At 39.4% G+C, this 25,116-nt stretch overlaps 1 long non-coding RNA gene across 3 annotated transcripts in view; it reads left to right on the forward strand.

Moving 5' to 3' along the window:
* Positions 1 to 25,116, forward strand: part of LOC135438065 (uncharacterized) — a 71,567-nt gene that overhangs the window by 18,255 nt on the left and 28,196 nt on the right. The window contains exon 3 of one of the 3 annotated variants that reach the window (XR_010437827.1): positions 8,822 to 9,149. The exons of the other annotated variants lie outside the window; for them this stretch is intronic. This is a non-coding gene — a long non-coding RNA (uncharacterized LOC135438065). Of the gene's footprint in view, positions 1 to 8,821; positions 9,150 to 25,116 lie in introns of those variants that run through there. 3 annotated transcript variants of the gene reach the window in all.

Below are 25,116 nucleotides of genomic sequence, written 5' to 3' on the forward strand. Positions count from 1 at the left end.
CCCATCGCCCTTTACCAACCCCAGAGAGCTCTTTAGGCAGGGTAAGGTAGATTATGCGATTTAGAACATTCGCACGCCACGTATATAATTATTCTGGCACCTATATATATATAATTATTTATTTGGGTATTTTGCTCCCCATTGGCGCAAAGAGAAAATTTGGACGCACATGTATCCGTGTTGTTGTGGTGGCTTTTGGCCTCAGCTTCTGGCAGTGTTCTTTCGCCCTATTCCTGTGTTGTCGTATGCCCTGTACATGTACCTCCTATAAATTAAATAGGAAATAATATTAATAATCGATAACTTTAAGATAGGGCAACTAATTATACGCACCTGTTGAAGTGGGAGAGAGATGTCCACTTGCATGAAATTATAAAAAGTAGAGTGGAAATTATCGGTTCAGATAGAAGAAGATAAGTAATTTTAATTGTATATAATTAAAGGGAAATGCAAACAATTACACGCATATACTGAAGGAAAACAATGCCCGGCTAATTAACTGATGATGGGGAGCGGGGCATGACGGGCGACACAGGCTTACGAAGGTCAACAGGTAGCCAAAATGAGGGTGGCGAGAGAGGGCGATCGTCTTACGCTGGGTCCGGAACTGGGACCCGATCTGGAAAGGTAAAGTGGATCAGCATTTTTTTTTTCTATTAATTTAAATTAGCGTCTCTTTGTTGTTTACATTTATTGTTGTCACAGCCGTTTATGTTTTTCATTTGTTAGCAATTCCGGCTGTTTGATGTTTATTGATTTTGTAGTTCGTTTTGCGATAGTGTTGTGTAGGTCTGTTTTGCTACAGATGTTGTAGCTTATTGATATCGATTGTGCGGACTGCGCGCCAGGGATGGGACTACACCCAGCAAACCCAAAGGGAATTACCCAATTCCGAAACAATAAAAATCTTTTAAATGTATGTGTGTGTGTAAGTCTTCGCCCAAGCAATAATGCGCACAAATTCCTGACAATTTTCGGTTCCATTTCTCCTCTCTTGATCAAAGGGATTGCCACGTTGATAAGGGTACTTAGGCATTGGCATGTGTGCATGGAAATTTATTGGGCCGGCCATGCTCGCATAATTACTAAAGTATTATATGGATACAAGTATTTGTGCGTTGGTGTGCATGTTGCTTGCCAGCCTATCCGATGCTAATTTGCCAAGACTTGAAGTATTTGGGATTTCTTGAATCTCTAGCTCTACGTACACATATACAAATGTGAGTAAGTGAGCAGATCATGGGCGCAAAAAAAAATGTAATTATTGGCACGCGTCTGACGCTAGCCAGTTTTTTATTACCGTTCTATCACAAAAAGCATATGACTCTTATTCTCTGAGCCAGAGAGCGAGTCTCGGACCCGAACAAAAACGAAGTCGACGTGGGACCAGAACTAATGAAAATCAATGGCTACCAACATTTGATCTAGTTGTCCCATCTTTATGCTGTATGGTTAGTAATACAACTTATCAGTTCTCATCCATACTATTTCGAACTCAACGTCTAAAGTTAAATTATTTATTGATATTTCAAAATCTAAAGCTGATGCCAAAGAAAAATGTTGTAATCATTATAACTTTGACATGCAATTCCATGCAAGAGTGGGGAATTTTGTAAAGAGCGTATCAAAAAATTTTCACAAAACAAAATACTTTCATACAACCGTTTTCCTCCAATTTACCACAGCTGCGAGTGGAATTTGTAAAAATCGCTAAAACACATATTCTTTAAGTTGTTATATTGAGCTTTACAAAAATGGTTGAAGCCAATAGGGCTAAAATAAATACTTCCCTCAAAATATCTTTGATTCGTGAAAGTTTAGATGCTGTGAAAAATTCGATACATGTATCATATGGATTTTCAAAAGATCCTTGGAAATTAATTTGAATGCGAAACTTCACTCACCAAATCTTTGACTCACCCTCTATACCATTGAGAAATGGATTTTCCTAAAAGTTAGAAACACCCCCAAATTATTTTAAACGAAGATCTATCAAAATTTGTTTAACGCCGATTGATTGATAAACAAAGAAGTATATCATAACAGTTTGGCACCTTTTTTGGATTTTTACTCATTTTCAAATATATTTTTGAAAATTTATTTGAAACGTTTTTCCAAAATCCTACGCTCTTAGATGTTTCCATTCATGAAGATAAAAGGCTTAAGGAACGAAAGTTTTTTTCGACTTCAAGATTTTCAATTCCAAACTAACATGTGCATAAATCGATAAATTTGAATTAATTTTTAAATACCCTTTGAAAAATTATGAGTTTATATAATAATGAATAAAAACTAGTGGATTTAAAAGACTTGAAATTTTGTGCGCTTTGACTAATCGGTTTAGTTATAATTTGACAACTGACTATAAACTTCTTAAGCCTAAATTAAGCTACGGCGGCGAAGCGAGGCGAATTCGCTTCCAGAGCGCTCTCGGTCCGTCCTAAACCTAACTTACATTAGACTTAAAAATATGTATCCATTGTATTATTACCCTCGCAGTTCTGTGCGAACACCGGCCACCATGAAGCGCTTGGGGGCTTTATTAGAAGGGCAGTCGTGCCAATTTACGGATCGGCCAGATTGTCGTCGGCGACGACCACCAGCTGCCCACGACGACTTTTGGCAGCCGATGGGGCTACTTGGTCCGCCCTTGGAGTCCGAAAATATACTCCTTTTGAACATCGCCGCCAAAACTGTTGCTTGAGCAACGAGACAGCTCGCTATCGATTTAACCAGGAAAGACCCTGCTGGTCCGGTATTCCCTCTTCCGGTCGAGCATTCAATGGGCCTCCCACCAGTCGGTGGCCTGGTGTTAGAGTCTCCCCATTGCTTGGGTCCTCGCGTATTGTTTCCAGGGGCCTGAGAACGGCCTCCACGCGACAAAAGTCGTCCGCAGCTCTTCGGCCGTTAGCAACAGGCTGCTTACCGTTCGTAATTTAGGTTCTTTGAAGACTTCACTCCTGCCATCCACATCCGCAGTGTGAAGCTCTTGGCGGTATAAACGCTTTTTGATACGGTTTCGCGAATTGCATCCGCCTCTTCCTCGATTCGAGGTCACAACTCCCGAAACAGGCGACTTGTTCCGAAAAAGATAGTCACGTTGTCGCAGTGGACGGTCTGTGGGACTCCTTTTAAAAATATTTTAGTGGATAAGTCAGATACTAGTTCAAAGTGAACCACTTTCGAAAGGTCGTGCTAATTGGGCCACAAAAATCGACGCCATAGATATAAATAGGGAGGAGCGCTTGGAATCGATCTGCTGGTAAATTTCCAATAATTTGTGTTACCAGACGAGGTTTGCATTTAAAGTAACGGATGCATGATGTCACTGTCCGACGACAGACCTCTTGAGCGTTAATTAGACAAGTCTCTCCCGAAGAAGACTCACGAGTGCTCTTGGTCAGCATGACAATTCGTCAAATGCTGGTATCTAATAAAGTTTCTAACGAATTGCGAGCTTTTATTCAGAAGTAGAGGAAACTTGGCATCATACGAAATAGAGCACCAAGATCATTATACTTATATATTAACGGATTGCGACGCTGCAGGCTATGACCCTCACGCGTGCCTTTTCGAACTCTACCTATGTCATCTTCGAATTCAACTTGTTAAATCATTTTGACTATGTTCTCAAAAGCTGCTTTCCTTTCGAACGCCGTAGGGATACTTTCAAATTGTACTTATCGATTTTAAAATTTTTCATATAGCGGAACACATAAGCAATCACTCTCAGCAGCCTGGCTTGCGATGAGAAACTATCGATAGTTTCCAAGATATCTGGTCGGTCTACCATAGCTGCCAAAGTTGTTTTGCGGACTTCTAAGGTACGCATCTTATCTGTCAACAGATGCTGCTTAACCTGCCAGGATTCTCCTGGTTAATTAAAAAATGAAGGCCCATCGAACCACATCGACGCAAGTAACTCATCAATATCGCACACACTTGAAACGATATCTGCTGAGTTTTGCTTTGTAGGTACATGGCGCCATTCAGCTTTTTCTGTCTATTCTTAGGTTTCAGCCACTCGATTCGACACATATGTTGCTAAAGACGAAGGATGTGACCGCATCTAATGAAACGTGACTTCAGAATCAGACCAAAGAACCGTCCTTTCAATCGGTAGAGATTTGCTATTCAATGACAAAGATTATTATTATTTTTTTTTTTTTTGTGTTTATTAACAAGATTATTAACAGTCCAAGCGGCTCAAATAGTCACGATATCACCGAGAGAATGTTCCGATTTGTCGCTCTGAGACCCATTAATGAATTGTCTACTTTGAATTAAAAAGCATCTTCATTCTGCGCATGCAGCCTCAGTTAGTAAATCATCGACATAAAAGCCTAATGCCGTCAGTAGCTTTAGGGTGTGATGACTCGCTCATCTCACTAAGCTTTGTTAAACACAGTATTGCCACAAACGGGGCGGGCGCATTGTCATAAGTTACTGTGTTTAACCCGAGCTACATATCAAATTTGATGCCTCTAGCTCCTGAAACTTAAGAGATTTGCTAAAAAAAATTATTTTGAATTCGATTTTAATCGATTGCTTTGAGATCGGCCAAGTCATCAATTATCGGAAACAAACTCGTACGGAACGGACCCTTAGAGGACCTACAGTTAAAATTGCAAGTCTCTAGCTCTTATACGTTCAACGAAAAAAAAAAACAATTTAAATGGATGCCCACTCACACAGCTTAGAATACAATATAATGGCAACATGAATATGTGTGTACATGTAAATAGAAGTTCTTGCAATTTACGATAGCTGCACACGTTTTCTTTAATAAATACTGTATTTCTTAAACGGTCTTAATGAAATGTTCAGCAGTATATCTACTGCGCTGTAAATATTTGTATATTCTTAAAAAGATTCTGTCACTAAAAGTGTTGCAGTTGATTTATTTATTTGATTTATAGCTAAGGGTGGCGATAGCTTTAAAATGAAAGATACTTGAGATAGTGTTCTAGAAGCTAAATGTTAAATTTTATGACCTTAGTTTTGAAAACCTAAAATATTTTCAAATAAACAGTATTTCGATAATGATTTTAATAGATTGGTTGGAAACGGGGCAAGTTATAGATTTTCGGAAACAAGTCTCTAGTACCTATACGTTCTGAGATCGACGCTTTAATACATACGGCTACACGGACAGTTGGACGGACGGACAGACAGCCAGATCGAGGACTATTAATACTGTTGAAGAATATTTATTTCGGACAGACAAAGAGTCCGACATGGCTACATACACTCTACTATTGATGTATTGTGGTACTTATTCGTACATATGTCCGTATCCGCCTTCGTGCCCTCGAAGGTGCTGAGGATGCGGCTTACAACACTATGAAGCTTCTCTCATCCGCATTATGGCGTCCTCGGATCCCAAAGTGGTAGTGCGTAGTCAAATGGGTCCACTGCCAGAAAACGAGATAGAAGAATTCTTTCCAAAACCTTTGAAAAGGTGGCCTATAGGAGATCGGCACTATGGTTCCTTATCTATGCACCAAGACGACCAGGGCTCGTTTCAATAGATACAGAAATCGACAAAAGTTGGAAATTTGAATTTACACTACGTCCTCCTCCATAAGTCGGATAATAGAAGGGCTTCCAAAGTTCAGTGTATAGAGGAGTTCAGAGAAGGAGCTTAAAGTGATTTTCGGGCAAAAAAAATGTTATAAATATCCTGGCCCTGACGGAAATTTACCTCCAGGGACTTGCGACTTGCCGTTGGCTTTCCAGATAATTTTGTAAGATTCAGAATTATAGAGCGGGCGCAACGACGCGGAAAAATAGGCGATATCACTACACTGCATCATCTCTAAGGTCGAATGTCTTTACGGATATCATTATCGACAACATGTGGTCACAACGCAATAGCAAATAATCAACCACAGCCGGTTATGTTCATGCGCTGACTTCGTGCTGCCTGCAGCTCGTCGATATAACTGAAAAGCCTGTCTTCATCAGGCCAAATTATCACCAAATAAGGGTATAGTCCTTTGGACCAACTCAAACCCTACCGGTTAATTTGTCTCTCCTCTTTTCTCTTGAAGATAGAACAATAAGGGGTCATCCATATCAAGTATAAGCTGCAGAAAATATGCCTACATTGTGTTGCGGAAAGTAATAAAGCAACCAATTAAGAGTATTCTTGCGAACATGATCATCGCAAAATAAAGTGAAAATTTTGTCATCTGTTCACGAACACCTCCACTAACGTCGATCATTCCGTAGATTCAAACCATGCATTGGGATGGACTGATAGTCCATGGCTTTGATGAGTGATTTTGATATTGCCACATCGGACATGTTCTCACTGCCTTCCCATCGAGTTCAATGATTACTATTTTACGTGACGCCTAATAATTGAAAATATGTAAATAAAATTATGAAATATGGTAGAGTGCGTTAGTCAGAAGTGTTCAACTATAGAATATCCTGAACATTCTTCCATGAAACTCAGATGTTAAATTTTTGTTCTTAGTGCCGTAACCAATATCCGACTCCACCATTGTCGCTTCAATATGATTTATCTGGGATAACGAAACTTTGAATGCCATGAGCATACTAGAATTTAACTGGCACACATTTGACCGTTATGCTCCCTTCCCGATCTCTCCGAGCGTATCTCGAAAAAAAAACTCGGAGAGCGCATTGGATCTTATCAAAATGACCTATCGATCCTTTTAGTCTAAGTAATAAGTTAATGTGTGCACTGCTAACTATACAACCTTTTAGCTATGTATATGACTCCTCTAATTAGTAGAGAATTTACGGGGACGCCGTAAAACGTGCAACAAATCCGTTTCCAGCTGATAGTTCAAAGAAATAAAACTAACCCCAATCGTATTTGTTCAGATTTATTACCGAGCAATGTGAAATTAAAACCAAAAATCAAACATAAATAACGTTCAAAACAAAAAAAGCTGTCTTCTGAAATATATTAATACTTGTAAGTATTAAGCTAAAGTACAAGTAAAATATTGGTTTCCTTCTTCTCAGATGATAAATATTTTTGTCCGTGTGCAACAAAAATTTGCGCTTACTGTTTACTTAAAGCAAGTATATTTTTGTTTCGGTCAAAACAAATATATGAATGTCTCGATCGCGTTTTGGAAGTGATTTTTGAAATATATAGTAAATGTTCAATTTAGTATCTACTGCCAATATTTCTAATATACCAAGTTTGAAAAACTTATCAACATTGAATTTCAGCAAGCGTATTAATTTTTTTACGACTAGCTTAAAAGTACCATCCACAAGCTCAAAGGGATCAGGATTTTAGAATTTTCTGTAAAAATCTAATTTCTTAATTTAATGTATTCTTAATTTTGAAAAAAAAGTGCTTTTGAAAATGTTGATATGATGTGACTCAACAAACATAATAAATGGCAGCTAGAAAGAGTCCCGGAAACTTCTATTACCAACATGAAATCTGTGCTGCTGCCAATTTTGAAATCGGGATCATTCGCAACTGTCAACAGGTATAAACTATTTCCTAAAATGCGGATGGTGGCTAAACTATCTTGGAACTTCCTGCCTTTTTAATTAAATAATATTCAAAAGGATGACTTAATATGACTCTACAAACCTTACAAATAAGAACAAGTAAGAGGCTCTAGTCGAGAGTACCCGACTAGGGAATACCCTAATAAAGATAAATTAAAAAATAAGTTCCATTGGCAGGGTTCGAACTCGCAACATACCGCACTACTTGCACTACTTGATAAGTAAAAAACGAATTAAAATATCAGCACAGAAAACAATACAATCGCAATTTCAATGCTGTTGATAGAATTGAAAGCAGACGTACATGAATATGTGTGTGTACATGTATACAGAAATTCTTGGAATTTGCGCTTAATACCGCTGATACAAGGAAAGTCAAAACACGTTTTCTTTAATAATAGTTTTTCTTAACCAACATCAGTACATCTTATTGTGTTATAGAATATTTGTGCATTCTCAAAAAGTCAATTGCATTTAATTGTGGCTTATGTTGGTGGACAGCATAAATTGGTGTTTTTACTTGATTTATAGCTATCAGATAGTAGTGGGGAGGTGGTGATAGCTATGAAATGAAAGAAACTTGATATATGTATACTATTTTAGAAGCTACATGTCAAGTTTGGTGACTCTAGCTTTTATTATTTACCCAATTTGCTTAAAAAACAGGAATTCGATATCGATTTTGATCGATTGCTTGGTAACGGACTATCGATTATCGGAAACAAACTCTTATAGGTTCCGAGATCCTTGCGTTTATACATACGGACAGATGGACAGACAGACGGACATGGCTAGATGGACTCGGTTGTTGATGCTGATCAAGAATATATATACTTTATGGGGTTGGAAAAGCATCCATCTGCCTGTTTCATACATTTGCACAAATACATTATACCCGTTTTACCAATTTTCAATAAGTTCAGGGTATAAAATGCGAATTAAAATGCTAGCACATGCACGCAGCACAAAAAACAATACAATCGTAATTGCTATGATGTTGATGGAATTCAATATAAAAAGATACTTGATATATATTTATATGATATTTACTATTCAAGAAGCAATATGTCAAATTTTGTGGCTCTAGCCCGCTTCGACTCAACAGCTAAACCAACAATTATTTGCTAATGCAAAAGAATCTTTTAAAATATTATCTGTATCAGTGCAACAATGTCATAATAATTATCGATGAATCGATATCTGAATACAGCTCTTAATATCAGAAGTTTTGTGTTAATCTTGTTCTCTTGCGATTAAACTACGAAACAGAACATACGTCTTTTTATCTACTCCATCCTTTTTCTGTGCGTAGATTGGCATGCCTCCCCTCAACAGGTTATGAGGTTATAGGGAAAAATTAAATTCTAGTTAATGAGCTAGAGGAATCCTCACGAGAAAATTAACTCGCAGACAGTTGTCAAGTGGTGCATATAATGGGTTCTCTACATCAAAAAGACAAACTCGAAGACAAGAATTACGATTCTTGGGCTGTACAAATGCGCAGGGTTCTGGTGCACGCAGAGCTGTGGGACTTGGCATCGGGTGGTCTCAAGGAGGAAGATGCTGGTGAAGGAGTCAATTGGCGCGGCAAAGATAGCAAGGCCCAGGCTATAATTACTTTAAACGTCAAGCAATCGCCATTGGGCTATATAACGAATTTTGAGACATAATTTGCAGTTTGGATAAAGCTGAGGGCGGTGCATCAGCCAACGGAACCGGTTCGTAAGGTATCTGTTGCGCTATCGAGCTTTTTCAATAGCTTTCACTAACAGAAATAATTAAACTTATTTTATTTCTTGTGTTTCAATTTGTTTGTGTATTTGTTATAAGATATTCATGTTTAGAGTTTACAAAGAGCTTCAAAGGCAAGCGAAATCGAATTTGATTGCAGCGAAGCGACAATTTATTATTTATAATTTTGAAAAATGTAAGTGGCCGATGTGTACCAAATGCACGAAGCGAACGAACTTAACGAATTCGACGCACAGCATCGAGGCCTTCGCAACCGGTAATGCTAGGGCAATTAATGACCGTTACAGCGAAGAGCGCCAGCTTAATGTAAATAATCTTAACAGCGAAGTTTAAGCAGTTGCTTCGCAGACAAAGTATTTTAAGATAAGAGTACGATGCTGCTCTTATCAGTGGCGAGGTCGCTCCAGCTATTTTGGTTGCGTAGCCAGACATTCTCCCCCCGTTGGAAGACTTGGGCTTTCAACTGAGTCCTTGATGTGCAGTAGGCATAGCTTGTTTGCAGCTCTTCTTATTCTCCTATTGCGGTGCGCAAGATGGCTACGCGAGCGACTCCATCCTTTCCCACGATTAGCTCCGTGATTCTCGCCAGTGGTCACCTTAGAGGCGGCAGATTTTCATCCTTGACGAGGACCAGGTCGTTGACGCATGGGCCTAGTTTCGGAGTATGCCATTCTTCACGCCAGAGGGACCAAAGCAGTTGTTGGAGGTATTTTACGCGTTGCCAACCATCTAGACGATTGAATTAAAGGTGCGTCACATCAGGCTCAACGAACGATAAGCTGTTTCCACCAATCAAGAAATGAGCTGGAGTGAGCACATCTAGGTCTGCTGGAACTTTTGGAAGACAAAACAATGGCCTGGAGTTAATTATCGATGCCATGTGGCAGACTGTTGAGAACTGTCGAAGTTGAGAACACAAGAGCCAACAGCTCGATGAAAATGATGCTTCGTTGTCTTTACTGCTGCTTCCCAAAAGCCGTCAAAATGCGGCGAACGAGGGGGAATAAACCAATCCAATCAATGGAGTCAGCCATGCAAAAGTTGTGCACTGTGGCAATATGATTGCGACTGATGAATAGACGCTTGAGTTCCAGAAGCTCGTTCTTGGCGCCGACAAAGTTGGTAGCGTTATCCGACCATATCTGAGAGGGCATGCCTCGAGTCGGTATATACTTCTTGAGCGCATTCAAGAATAAAGCCGTCGACAGATCCTTCACCAGCTCCAGGTGAACTGCTTTAGCCGCGAAGCGGATGAAGATAGCCATGTAACATTTGACTGGAGCTTTTTTTCGTATAGAAATATGGTCCATAATAGTCAACGCCAGAGACTTCAAAGGCTCAAAAAACAGTCAAACATTCTATGGGAAGATCCGACATTATATGCTCTACTAATCGAGGCTTGGCACGAAAGCATCTCACACATTTTCCAACCACCTTGGATACGGTCTTCCTACCACCAATCGGCCAATACTGCAACCGAATATGAGCCATAAGTGCCCGTGGACCAGCGTGTAAGTCCCGATTGTAAAACCTTGTGATGAGTGAATCTGTTATGGGATGGTGCCGCGGGAGAATTATTGAATGTCGAGTTTCGAAATCCAGTGGAGAATTTTTCATCAACTCTAGAAATTCCAAACTCATCCAAAAAAGGGTTAAGAGATGCGATACAACTGGATGGTAAGATCCAGGCTAGTCCAATCTGTTTCCAAATAGAAATTCTGGGCCGTTGAACCACAGTGAAGATTGATTTATTTCAGTGGGTGTAGATCCTCTCGAGAGTATATCTGCCGGATTGAGTGAAGTAGGTACGTAGCGCCATTCCATGCCATTAGTACACTCTTGAACTGCTGCGACACGATTAGCTACAAACACATGAAGCTTTCAGGGCTCGGTCTTTATCCAGGAAAGGCATAGAGAAGAATCCGACCAGCAGTAGAATTTTCCATCAAAGATGGATATCTCACGCATGAGATTAGATAATAAGACGGCTCCACAGAGCTCTAGCTTTGGAACTGTGATTGTTTTCAGAGGAGCTAAACGCGATTTGGGACACAACAGCTGACAACTGGCTGTAGACGAGGAAATTGAAGAAACTGTGCTTTCTCAAAATTGCAGCAAACATCATGCCAAGCTGTTGCTGGTGATTATGGCAAGCTATCGTCTTAATCAAGCTTCTCCTTCCAGATCTGCTTCAAAAAGATTTAAGCCTTATCGGTTACCGGTCCTATAAGTCCAAGCGGGTCATACAAGCGAGCTACAGGCGAGAGAATTGATCTTTTAGATGGTTTGGATTTCTGCTGAATGGACCAGAGAGTAAACAGCAACCGTTCCGACGCTGAGTCCCAAGCGAGTTTTGGTGATGTCGCTTCATTCATGAAACTTTAGAAAAGACTCTCTGTCCTCTTCGGGTATCCCTTCCAATACCGCAGCATTATTTGAAGCCCCCACTTGCCAAGATCCCAGCCGTCTGACTAAGAATTTCCTTTGCTTCTTGAAGTGAGTCACCCCTGAAATGGGGTCATCAACGTAGAAGTCACGCGGGAAAATTCGAGATCCAATTGGAAAGTTCATTTCCTCATCCATAGAAAGCTGATGCATAGCACGGACAGAGAGAAATTAAGCTGGCTTTGTTCCGTAAGTAACTGTATCCAGTATAAAAAACTTTACATCCTGTTTTGGCGAGTCTCGCCACAGAATGCATTGGAGAAAATCGTCCGGTGCTGTAACGCGTACACAGCGATACATTTTTTCAATATCTCCTGTTAGGGCAACCGGAAAATTACGTAAGCGTAGAAAGATGTGAAACAACGAGCTCTGAATAACAGGAGCAGTCATCAATAGTTCATTTAATGAATATCCTAACGAGGTAGCTGCTGAGCCGTCCAAAGCGACTCGCCACTTTGTCGTTGAACTATCTTCTTTAAAGATGTTGGTATGACTTCCCAAGACGTTCTACACTTTACTTGAAGGGTAAACGAACCGAATATCGGCCACTAGGCCATCGAGTATGAGTCCTTACGAAATGTTCTTCACAATTAGTTTCTTCCCTTGAAGTGGTAGGTGTAGTTTCCAAGCGGTCCGCCTCCAGAGACTTCCCAACTAAGCCTTGTTTTCTGAAGACATGGTAGCCCTGGGAGAAGCTTTATCTGGCCGACAATGACAAGCTCAAGTCCACGCGTTGTGGTTTAAAGAAAGACGGATCTGTAAGTTTTATGTTAGCAAAATGATTGTGAAATTCGGTTGACTATCAGTTATGGTAGGCGCTACCAGGGTTGTGAGGCATGTTGAGTACTCAGATACTCGAGACTGTATCGTCATAGTGGCCGTATTTCCTTTTGTGTCAAAACGCGAATCTCCTAGACCAGAGACAATGGCTGAGGACTTGTGATTCTTTAACTGAAGCTGTTGAGCAAGGCGAGACGTTATAAGGTGAAGCTGAGAGCCGGAATCCAAAAGGGCACGACAAGGTATCAAAGTGCCAGATCGATTTTTAACGAACACCATAGCAGTAGCCAAGAGGACAACATCACTATTGAAATATTGGGCAACAAGAGAGGTTAAGGTAGATGGCGACGACTTAGCGAAAGAGGCGTGGGCAATTGACGAAGAATCAGCAGGCGCAGTCAGCTGACCAGACGGAAAACCAGAATTATTTAAATGCAGCAGGGAATGATGCTTCGCCCCGCAGGTCCGACAGAATCCAGAGCTGCATGATCGCAATTGATGGCCTTTCTTAAGACAATTCAAGCACAATGCAAGTCGTTTTGCCTCCCTAAGCCATAATGCAGGGGACAAGTTTCCAAATCGGGAACAATTATATATGCCATGACCAGGGCTATCACAATAAACGCAGACAGTGGCGTCGTGGTTAGTGGCGATAAATGACGATCTACTTGTGTTAATTGCTCTAGTTTTTCCCACCTGATGGGCATAGCTTGCCATAGCAAAATTTACGGTTTCCATTGTTCGGCATCTCTGCTCCAGATACGTAGCCATATGCTCCCACGATGGTAATAAGTTGACGAAGGTCGAATCCTCTTGCCTTTCTTCCCACTTGGTTTGTGATGTTGGGTCCAGCTTTTGTAGGATAATCTGCACAATGATGCATCCAGCGATCTGTTCGGTGTTGCCCAAGCTCTTTAATGCGCGAATGTGTGCGTTGAATTGGTCGGACAACTCCCTTATCGCCACGGCCAATCAACCTGCCACCCTCTTGAGCCCCAATATCTCAAATATGTGTGCCTGAAAAACCAAACGTCTATTATTAAACCTTTTCTCCAATAAATTAAGTGCTTTGGCATAATTATCGTTTGTTATTTCCAATGATCGAATTGCGTCCATCGCTGAATCCCTAAGGTACGATCGAAGATGCTGCAGCTTTTCGAAGTCCTCACGCAATTGGCTACCAATTTCATCCAAGTCTAGCTCTTCGAGGCTAGTGTGAGTAATATCAAATGAGGCCTGAAGCCGCTCGATTTGCTTCAGCCTAACACTAAGACCGCACTCATCAATTGCTCTAAGTGTCGAATTAGTTAGAGCATTTTGAAGTGTTTGCGAACTGTCATAAATTAAAATGGCTTTGCGGTTCAGAAAAGTCACCCTGTTTGCAGAGAGCACTGCACTAGAGGCTTTATTGTCTGTTGCCTTTAGAAGCGTTGATAGAACCGTACAGGTAAAAATCATGTCGGGGTCACCAAAATGTTGCGCTCTCGAGCTTTTTCAATAGCTTTCACTAATAGAAATAATTAAACTTATTTTTTTTCTTGTGTTTCAATTTGGTTGTGTATTTGTTATAAGTTACGAAAGCAGGCAGACCCGAAGTGGTCTGTGCTTACTATTTTTAGAGTTTACAAAGAGTTTTAAAGGCAAGCGAACCCGAATTGGTACGTTCTGATTGCAGCGAAGCGAGAAATGATTATTTATAATTTTGAGAAATGCAAGTGGCCGATGTTCACGAAGCGAACAAACTTAACTAAGTCGACGCACAGTATCGAGGCCTTCGCAAAAGGTAATGCTAGGGCAATAAATGATCGTTACAGCGAAGAGCGCCAGCTTAATGCAAATAGTCTTAAGAGCGAAATTTAAGCAGTTGCTTCGCAGAGCAACTATTATAAGATAAGAATACGATGCTGCTCTTATCAGTGGCGAGGTCGTTCCAGCTATTATGGCCGCGTAGCCAGACAGTATCTTTATACAAAATGCTGTTAAATTTGCAAGACGGTCAAAATGTGTATAGTCATTTGAACGCATTTTGTTAGATCTTGGATCAGCTGGCGTCGGTGGGCATAAACTTCACTGCCAGACAAGCTGAAAGTTCATTATCCTTCTTTCTAGTCTACCAAAAGGTTACGAAAACTTTGTTGTCGCCATTGAAACGCGCGATATGTTGCCAGAATTTGAAATTCTGTATACCAAAGTAAAGAAAGAGGGAGAGAAGATAAAATACTGACAGAACAAATGGAGAAACGCATGCTTTTTCAGTTAACGTGAAAAGCAGTGCAAAAAAGACACATACAAAAAAAATCATATGCTTTAATTGCGGAAAGCGAGGCCTCATAAAAGTAGAGTGTCGAAGCATAAGTGCACAAACGGAAAAGAAGAAAAGGACGATCAAAGAAGAAACACAGAAGGAAGTGGTGCTTAGTTGTGGCGCTTCAAGTTACATGTGTTGTAATCGGGCAATTTTTATCAAGATTGAAACACATACAGAGATGATCGGCTTGGCAGGAGACAGCTTTTGAACTACAGAGGGAAAAGGCGAGGTTAAGTTACAAACAGATCGCTACACAATTGTTTTGAACAATATACTGTATGTGCTTCAGCAACAAGCATGTAAAAATTATTCAGGATGGCGAGTGCATTTTGATTGTCAAGAAGGTGGGAAATTTATACACTTTAAAAGGTAAAACTAACTATTGTTTTGCTGCGGCATGTGTGGAAGGAGCTGATGTTTCATCAAAGGTGTATGCTGGGCAAAATACTCGTACAATCATTTCCTCATTCAACGGAAAACAGAGCGGGTAAACTTTTGGAACTTGTTCATTCTGTTGTGTGCGGACCATTTGAGACCAAATCACTTGGCGGCAACCGATATTTTCTATCATTTATCGATGATGAGTCTCGGCGCATCCTTATATATTTTCTAAAAGGGAAAGATGAAGTATTGTCAAAGTTTGTTGAATTAAAGCATTTGGTGGAAAAACAGACTGGTAGACGGATAAAGTGTATTCGCAGCAACAATCTGGCTTAAAGGAGTCTTTATGGGCAGAGGCGATATATACAGCTGTTTATTTGCGGAACCGATCACCTAGGAGTGCGCTTACAAATATGACGCCCATGGAAGCATGGAATGGGCTAAGCAAATTCAGTGCCAACGGACACGAACACCGTATGGTCGGATATGCGATAAATTCAAAACGATATCGTCTGTATATTCCGAGCACTGGACAAGTGTCGGGAGAGGGATGTGCTGTTCGATGAGCAATGAACAAGGCGATACTGGAACCGTTACCTTTGATTTGCCAACGTGTGCAAAGAAAACTGAGGGTTAACCGAGCGCAGAGATCGACAGGGATGGCTCACACGACGTAGCCAACGGCAGCTTAAATAATGGCAGTGGCTCAGACGACGAAGCCAACGTCGGTATAAATAATGACAATGGCTCAGACGTCGAAGTCAACGTCGTAAAAAAAAATGACGGTAGTATCGAAAATTGCGTCAGTGCAGACAAGGAACCACGTTTAGACCAGGTATGCCCAAAATAATTCGCACTGGAAAGCGTGGACGACCCAATGAGCAATATAATATTCTTGGAGCTGTAGAAGGCCGCGTCATACCAATTCCTACATCCTACTAGGAGGCCATCAGTTGCTCCGAAGCTGCACTGTGGCGTGAAGCAATGAACAGAGAGTCCGACTCTCTGATGTTGAATAAAACGTGGCAAATTGAGGCATTGCCAAAGATCAACGTGCAATTGGCTATAAATTGGTTTTCAACATCAAACAAGGAGTAGATGGTCAAGTAGAGCTATATGGGGCACGGCTTGTAGCGAAGGGATGTGCACAGAAATACGGACTGCTGAGCTTAAGCTGCATACGCACCAAATGGACGTGTGCACAGCATACCTAGATAGTGACCTGGCAGACATCATTTACTTAAAACAACCATTGGGCTTCACTGATAATGATCACGCAAACAAGGTCCTATAACTGAAGAAGGCAATCTATGGGCTGAAACAAGCAGGAAGGGAGTGGAACAGCATGCTCGATGGAGTTCTGCGACAAATTGGATTTGTACCTCCCAGAATAAGAAGGACAGTCTTGTCCTTATTATAGCATATTTAAATAAACGATCTGTATAGCATGAAGGCAAAGATATCAGAATCTTTTGAATTCGTGGACAAGGGACCCTTGCAGGTGTTCCTAGGCATGGATGTCCAACGGGAAGGAGAGTTGGGTGAAATCACCTTATGTCAGACGGCATGGAAAACAGCAGATCAACCGCCACGCCATTGGAGGCAAGATACGAAATTGTGTGCAAAAGTTATGAGTGTCGCAAAGTGGATGCGCAGACATACCAATTACTTATTGGCGACCTAATGTGGCTGGCGTTATCGACCCTTTTTTTTTTTTTTTTTTTTTTTTTTTTTTTTTTTTTTTTTTTTTTTTTTTTTTTTTTTTTTTTTTTTTTTTTTTTTTTTTTTTTTTTTTTTTTTTTTTTGATTTGATTTTTTTTATTTGGTTTGAGACTCGACGGAAATAACTAGATAGGGAACTGAGTCCCAATAAAATAATTAAAAATAATATCGAAATAAAATAATTAAAAATAATATCGAAGCAAAATAATTAAAAATAAAATAATTGAAAATAATATTCAAATAAAATAATTAAAATTAAAATAATTAAAAATAATATCAAAATGAAATAATATAATATAAAAATAAAACAATTAAAAATATAACCTAATAAAATAGTTAAAAATAAAATAACTAAAAATAATATCAGAATTAACAATTAAAAATAAAATTGAATAAAACAAATTCAGAATAAATATAACTTTAAATAAATGGAAAAAAATTAATACATGGAAAACAAGACGAGCAATAAAGACAAACAAGTTTTATAAAATAAATACGGAAATAAAAAGCAATGTGAAATATTTATCCAATAAAAGAGACAACAAACACAACTTAAAAGGAAGGAAAGGAAACTCAGGTACCAAAGAAGAAGACCGATAAGGGTACAAATAAAAAACAAGTAAGAGGTTCTAGTCGGGAGCTCCCGACTAGGGGATACCCTAAACCTTCTTCTTGCAGCTCGAGCTACGCGCTCGTTTGATTTAGTAGTAATAAAGAAAAATGAAAATAAGAAAAAAAATTTTTCCTTTGGCAGGGTTCGAGCTCGCAACTAAACCGCACCACTTGCCGCTGCCTCTACTCAAGGGCCACACCAATAATTGAGCTTAAATGAGAAAAAAAATAATTAAAATAGCAGCACAGAAAACAATACAATCGCAATTGCAATGCTGTTGATAGAATTTAAAGCAAACACGCATGAATGTGTGTGTGTGTGTACATGTATACAGAAATTCTTGGAATTTGCGCAGCAGCTATGCTGCTAACACGTGCGCACATAACTTTTGTGTTTCTTAACCGATCTTAATGAATTTTCTAGCTATAGCCTACGAGATTTTCTCAAATAACAGGATGTCAATATCGGCAAAAGAGGGATATCGATATCGACTTCCAGGGACTTGCCAATAACTCCGTTAGCGTTCCAGATATCCATGTAATTGGACATAGACATAACACATAACGACTAAGGTGGATGTCATCGACATCATATGGTCAAAACTCAATAGTAACCACAGCCGGTTACGTTGATGCGCTGACTTCGGGATGCCTCCGCAGCTGGTCGATATAACTAAGAAGCTTGTATTGAGCAGGCTGATCATGGAGGAAAATCAAAGTCGTAATTATCCCCAAATAAGGGAATCGTCCTTTGGACCGACTCAAATCATACCGGTTAATTAGTCTCTCCTCTTCTCTCTAGAAAATGAAGAACTAAAAGGGATCCTCTATATCAAGTATGAACTGCAAGAATATGCCTACATTGTGTTGCTGAAAATAAAGCTTGAATAAAGCAACCAAGTAAGAGCAAAAAAAATGATATCAACTTTTCGTCTGTGCTGTGCTGTCCGGGCGCAGTTAATTTTTTCCTTCAACGGTTGTGCAGAATGCAGGTGATATGAATAATTTGGCCTGCAAACTCAAGTTCGTAATTTACAGCTATTGTCAAACATCCTAAACGTCTCGATAAATTGATTGTGCGTTCTATATATTCCATCTTTCGAGCGATAGCATATTGTATGTTATATAGTTATACGCATGCTGTCATTAGGAATGTTTCCAGTGCATACCCGGAATTACCTAAAACCCATGTATGTATGTCCCTCCTGATTGTGCGTGTAATATTGCACGATCCCGACCGCCTAGCATCTACTGCCAATATTTCTATATACCAAGTTATCAAATTATCAACATTGAATGTTAGCCGTACCGTACCCTTTTGTTAAATAATAGCGGCCGCCAAGACCAAATGTATGCTTCTGGCCATTTTGATATTGTAATCATTCGCAACTGCCAACAGGTATAAGCCATTTTCTAAAAAGCGGAGGTAGTGTGGACTTGGTTAGATTGAGTTTTACAACCCTGTCTAGAAACACTACTTTACAAGTGCACAACTACTTTACAAGCAGCAGAGTCCAACTGGGGTGTCGGCGACCGATGCACACGTGCAGTTAGGCAAGCGGCGCGACAACAGGCGGACGGATAGCAAAGCAGAGTCCCGAAAATAGCTGACAGAAACAAAAAATGTTCTCGCTGGGCGAGCGAAGCGCGCTAGCGTGAGCAGAACGAGCGCTACTCACCAATACACGCGCACACGCACAACCGTGTGTCGAGAGTCGGCAGAGAGTGTGCCAACAGCATAGCAGCCCAATTCCACCGTGGGGCAAATCGTTCGGAACGCGTCGAAATTGCGCTGTGAGTGAGCGCGACGGGAAAAGTGCAAAGTGATAAAACGGCTTCGGATAGACTTAACATTAGCATTCTTGTGGTGAATACTGATTTCGTTTCTAAAAAAAACTGTGAAGATAAAGGAAGGCAACGATAACAAGAGTGAAAAGTTAAAACCACAAGTGTATGGGGACGAGACGAGTGCGTTGGAGTTTTTTTTATAATTTTTTTCGGTGCGTTCACTTGTTCGGGAAACAAACGCTTGAGTGAAGTGCAGCACGGAATGGAAAGACTTAGCGTGCAAAATATAACAAAAAAACCACGATAAAAGAGTGGACGAGTGCGGCAAAAAGGTACAGTAGTGCGAGGACAATACGCAGCGTCAATTTTTCTAAGGTGGTCAAATAAAGTGCGATTTGATTTTTTTTATTTGGTTTGAGACTCGACGGAAATAACTAGATAGGGAACTGAGTCCCAATAAAATAATTAAAAATAATATCGAAATAAAATAATTAAAAATAATATCGAAGCAAAATAATTAAAAATAAAATAATTGAAAATAATATTCAAATAAAATAATTAAAATTAAAATAATTAAAAATAATATCAAAATGAAATAATATAATATAAAAATAAAACAATTAAAAATATAACCTAATAAAATAGTTAAAAATAAAATAACTAAAAATAATATCAGAATTAACAATTAAAAATAAAATTGAATAAAACAAATTCAGAATAAATATAACTTTAAATAAATGGAAAAAAATTAATACATGGAAAACAAGACGAGCAATAAAGACAAACAAGTTTTATAAAATAAATACGGAAATAAAAAGCAATGTGAAATATTTATCCAATAAAAGAGACAACAAACACAACTTAAAAGGAAGGAAAGGAAACTCAGGTACCAAAGAAGAAGACCGATAAGGGTACAAATAAAAAACAAGTAAGAGGTTCTAGTCGGGAGCTCCCGACTAGGGGATACCCTAAACCTTCTTCTTGCAGCTCGAGCTACGCGCTCGTTTGATTTAGTAGTAATAAAGAAAAATGAAAATAAGAAAAAAAATTTTTCCTTTGGCAGGGTTCGAGCTCGCAACTAAACCGCACCACTTGCCGCTGCCTCTACTCAAGGGCCACACCAATAATTGAGCTTAAATGAGAAAAAAAATAATTAAAATAGCAGCACAGAAAACAATACAATCGCAATTGCAATGCTGTTGATAGAATTTAAAGCAAACACGCATGAATGTGTGTGTGTGTGTACATGTATACAGAAATTCTTGGAATTTGCGCAGCAGCTATGCTGCTAACACGTGCGCACATAACTTTTGTGTTTCTTAACCGATCTTAATGAAATTTTCGACAGTACATCTAATTGTAGAATAGAATAAAGAATATTTGTGTATTCTCAAAAATTCAATTGCATATAAATTGTGGCCTAAATTGATGGGGAATACAAGTTGGATAATTAACTTGATTTATAGCTTTTCGGTGGTAGCGGGGAGTGTCGCAAAGTGTATGCGCAGACATACCAATTACTTATTGGCGACCTAATGTGGCTGGCGTTATCGACTAGGCCGGATATTTTGCACTCAGTGACAACAGGGAACCACACAGCGAACAAATGGCACGTGTTAAACATGTTCTGAGTTATTTGGCATCAACATGTAACTGGAAGCTGGACTACAAAGGGCGCCAGCAGGCTCTTGTGGGCTACGTGGACGCCGACTGGGGTGGTGACAGGACGGACCGTTGGTCGAATGATGGATATGAGTTTTTCCTAGCTAACAGAAAAGTATTGCACTCAGTAGCACAGAGTCCGAATATATTGCATTATCTACCGAATGCAAGGAGGCAGTAGCATTGCGACGACTCATTGTGGAGATAGGATGTGGCGATACAAGCCCGCCAACTTCCATATGTTGCGATAATTTGGGTGCACAACAACTCGCTAGAAATCCTGTTCTTCATGGGAGAACAAACCATATAGATATAAGATATCATTTTGTACAAGATATTGTTAAGGAAGGGCACATTAACCTGAAATATGTGTCAACAGATTTAATGATAGCTGAAGTTTTGACCAAAAATCTGACAAAGCATAAGTATAATAAACTTGTTAAGAGTTTATGTTTAAAATAGACATGTAAACATGCTTGTTTTGAGGAAGGGTATTGAAATATTATCTGTTTATATCTGAATACAGCTGCTAATATCAGAAGCTTTATGTTAATCTTGTTCTCTTGCGAATAAACTACGAAAAAGAACAGACGTTTTATCTACTCCAACCTTTTTCTGTGCGTTGATTGGGATGCCTCCCCTCAACAGAAGCGAACTAAAATAGCAACACGTACATGCAGCACAGAAAACAATACAATCGCAATTAAAATGCTGTTGATAAAATTCAATATGTATACAGAAATTCTTGCAATTTGCGCTAGCTGCCCAAACACGTGGCCAGCCAAAACACGTTTTCTTTAATAACTTTTTTGTTTCCTAACCGATCTTGATGAAATTTTCAACAGTAAATCATATTGTTTAGTATTCCCAAAAAGACAATTGCATTTAAGTTGTGATTTAAACAGGTTGCCAATACAAATTGGTTTATTTATTTGATTTATAGCTATGGGGTGGTAGGGGATTGGGCGATAGCCATAAAATGAAAGACAACTACAACTACTACTATTCAAGAAGATATATGTAAAATTTGGTGACTCTAGCTCTAGCTATAGCCTACGAGATTTTCTCAAATAACAGGATGTCAATATCGGCAAAAGAGGGATATCGATATCGACTTCCAGGGACTTGCCAATAACTCCGTTAGCGTTCCAGATATCCATGTAATTGGACATAGACATAACACATAACGACTAAGGTGGATGTCATCGACATCATATGGTCAAAACTCAATAGTAACCACAGCCGGTTACGTTGATGCGCTGACTTCGGGATGCCTCCGCAGCTGGTCGATATAACTAAGAAGCTTGTATTGAGCAGGCTGATCATGGAGGAAAATCAAAGTCGTAATTATCCCCAAATAAGGGAATCGTCCTTTGGACCGACTCAAATCATACCGGTTAATTAGTCTCTCCTCTTCTCTCTAGAAAATGAAGAACTAAAAGGGATCCTCTATATCAAGTATGAACTGCAAGAATATGCCTACATTGTGTTGCTGAAAATAAAGCTTGAATAAAGCAACCAAGTAAGAGCAAAAAAAATGATATCAACTTTTCGTCTGTGCTGTGCTGTCCGGGCGCAGTTAATTTTTTCCTTCAACGGTTGTGCAGAATGCAGGTGATATGAATAATTTGGCCTGCAAACTCAAGTTCGTAATTTACCGCTATTGGCAAACATCCTAAACGTCTCGATAAATTGATTGTGCGTTCTATATATTCCATCTTTCGAGCGATAGCATATTGTATGTTATATAGTTATACGCATGCTGTCATTAGGAATGTTTCCAGTGCATACCCGGAATTACCTAAAACCCATGTATGTATGTCCCTCCTGATTGTGCGTGTAATATTGCACGATCCCGACCGCCTAGCATCTACTGCCAATATTTCTATATACCAAGTTATCAAATTATCAACATTGAATGTTAGCCGTACCGTACCCTTTTGTTAAATAATAGCGGCCGCCAAGACCAAATGTATGCTTCTGGCCATTTTGATATTGTAATCATTCGCAACTGCCAACAGGTATAAGCCATTTTCTAAAAAGCGGAGGTAGTGTGGACTTGGTTAGATTGAGATTTACAACCCCGTCTAGAAACACTACTTTACAAGTGCACAACTACTTTACAAGCAGCAGAGTCCAACTGGGGTTTCGGCGACCGATGCACACGTGCAGTTAGGCAAGCGGCGCGACAACAGGCGGACGGATAGGAAAGCAGAGACCCGAAAATAGCTGACAGAAACAAAAAATGTTCTCGCTGGGCGAGCGAAGCGCGCTACTCACCAATACACGCGCACACGCACAACCGTGTGTCGAGAGTCGGCAGAGAGTGTGCCAACAGCATAGCAGCCCAATTCCACCGTGTGGCAAATCGTTCGGAACGCGTCGAAATTGCGCTGTGAGTGAGCGCGACGGCAAAAGTGCAAAGTGATAAAACGGCTTCGGATAGACTTAACATTAGCATTCTTGTGGTGAATACTGATTTTGTTTCTAAAAAAAACTGTGAAGATAAAGGAAGGCAACGATAACAAGAGTGAAAAGTTAAAACCACAAGTGTATGGGGACGAGACGAGTGCGTTGGAGTTTTTTTTATAATTTTTTTCGGTGCGTTCACTTGTTCGGGAAACAAACGCTTGAGTGAAGTGCAGCACGGAATGGAAAGACTTAGCGTGCAAAATATAACAAATATACCACGATAAAAGAGTGGACGAGTGCGGCAAAAAGGTACAGTAGTGCGAGGACAATACGCAGCGTCTATTTTTCTAAGGTGGTCAAATAAAGTGCGATTTGATTTTTTTTATTGGGTTTGAGACTCGACGGAAATAACTAGACAGGGAACTGAGTCCCAATAAAATAATTAAAAATAATATCGAAATAAAATAATTAAAAATAATATCGAAGCAAAATAATTAAAAATAAAATAATTGAAAATAATATTCAAATAAAATAATTAAAATTAAAATAATTAAAAATAATATCAAAATGAAATAATATAATATAAAAATAAAACAATTAAAAATATAACCTAATAAAATAATTAAAAAATAAAATAACTAAAAATAATATCAGAATTAATAATTAAAAATAAAATCGAATAAAACAAATTCAGAATAAATATAACTTTAAATAAATGGAAAAAAATTAATACATGGAAAACAAGACGAGCAATAAAGACAAACAAGTTTTATAAAATAAATACGGAAATAAAAAGCAATGTGAAATATTTATCCAATAAAAGAGACAACAAACACAACCTAAAAGGAAGGAAAGGAAACTCAGGTACCAAAGAAGAGGACCGATAAGGGTACAAATAAAAAACAAGTAAGAGGTTCTAGTCGGGAGCTCCCGACTAGGGGATACCCTAAACCCTCTTCTTGCAGCTCGAGCTACGCGCTCGTTTGATTTAGTAGTAATAAAGAAAAATGAAAATAAGAAAAAAAATTTTTCCTTTGGCAGGGTTCGAGCTCGCAACTAAACCGCACCACTTGCCGCTGCCTCTACTGAAGGGCCACACCAATAATTGAGCTTAAATGAGAAAAAAATAATTAAAATAGCAGCACAGAAAACAATACAATCGCAATTGCAATGCTGTTAATAGAATTTAAAGCAAACACGCATGAATGTGTGTGTGTGTACATATATCCAGAAATTCTTGGAATTTGCGCAGCAGCTATGCTTCTAACACGTGCGCACATAACTTTTGTGTTTCTTAACCGATCTTAATGAAATTTTCGACAGTATTTGTGTATTCTCAAAAATTCAATTGCATATAAATTGTGGCCTAAATTGATGGGGAATACAAGTTTGATAATTAACTTGATTTATAGCTTTTCGGTGGTAGCGGGGAGTGTCGCAAAGTGGATGCGCAGACATACCAATTACTTATTGGCGACCTGATGTGGCGGGCGTTATCGACTAGGCCGGATATTTTGCACTCAGTGACAACAGGGAACCACACAGCGAACATATGGCACGTGTTAAACATGTTCTGAGGTATTTGGCATCCACATGTAACTGGAAGCTGGACTACAAAGAGCGCCAGCAGGCTCTTGTGGGCTACGTGGACGCCGACTGGGGTGGTGACAGGACGGACCGTTGGTCGAATGATGGATATGTGTTTTTCCTAGCTAACAGAAAAGTATTGCACTCAGTAGCACAGA

Source organism: Drosophila montana, unplaced genomic scaffold (assembly GCF_035044405.1).
Source record: "Drosophila montana isolate Dmon_TW-CO22-7 unplaced genomic scaffold, ASM3504440v1 contig_3841_1, whole genome shotgun sequence".
In the NCBI taxonomy this organism is placed as follows: domain Eukaryota; kingdom Metazoa; phylum Arthropoda; class Insecta; order Diptera; family Drosophilidae; genus Drosophila; species Drosophila montana.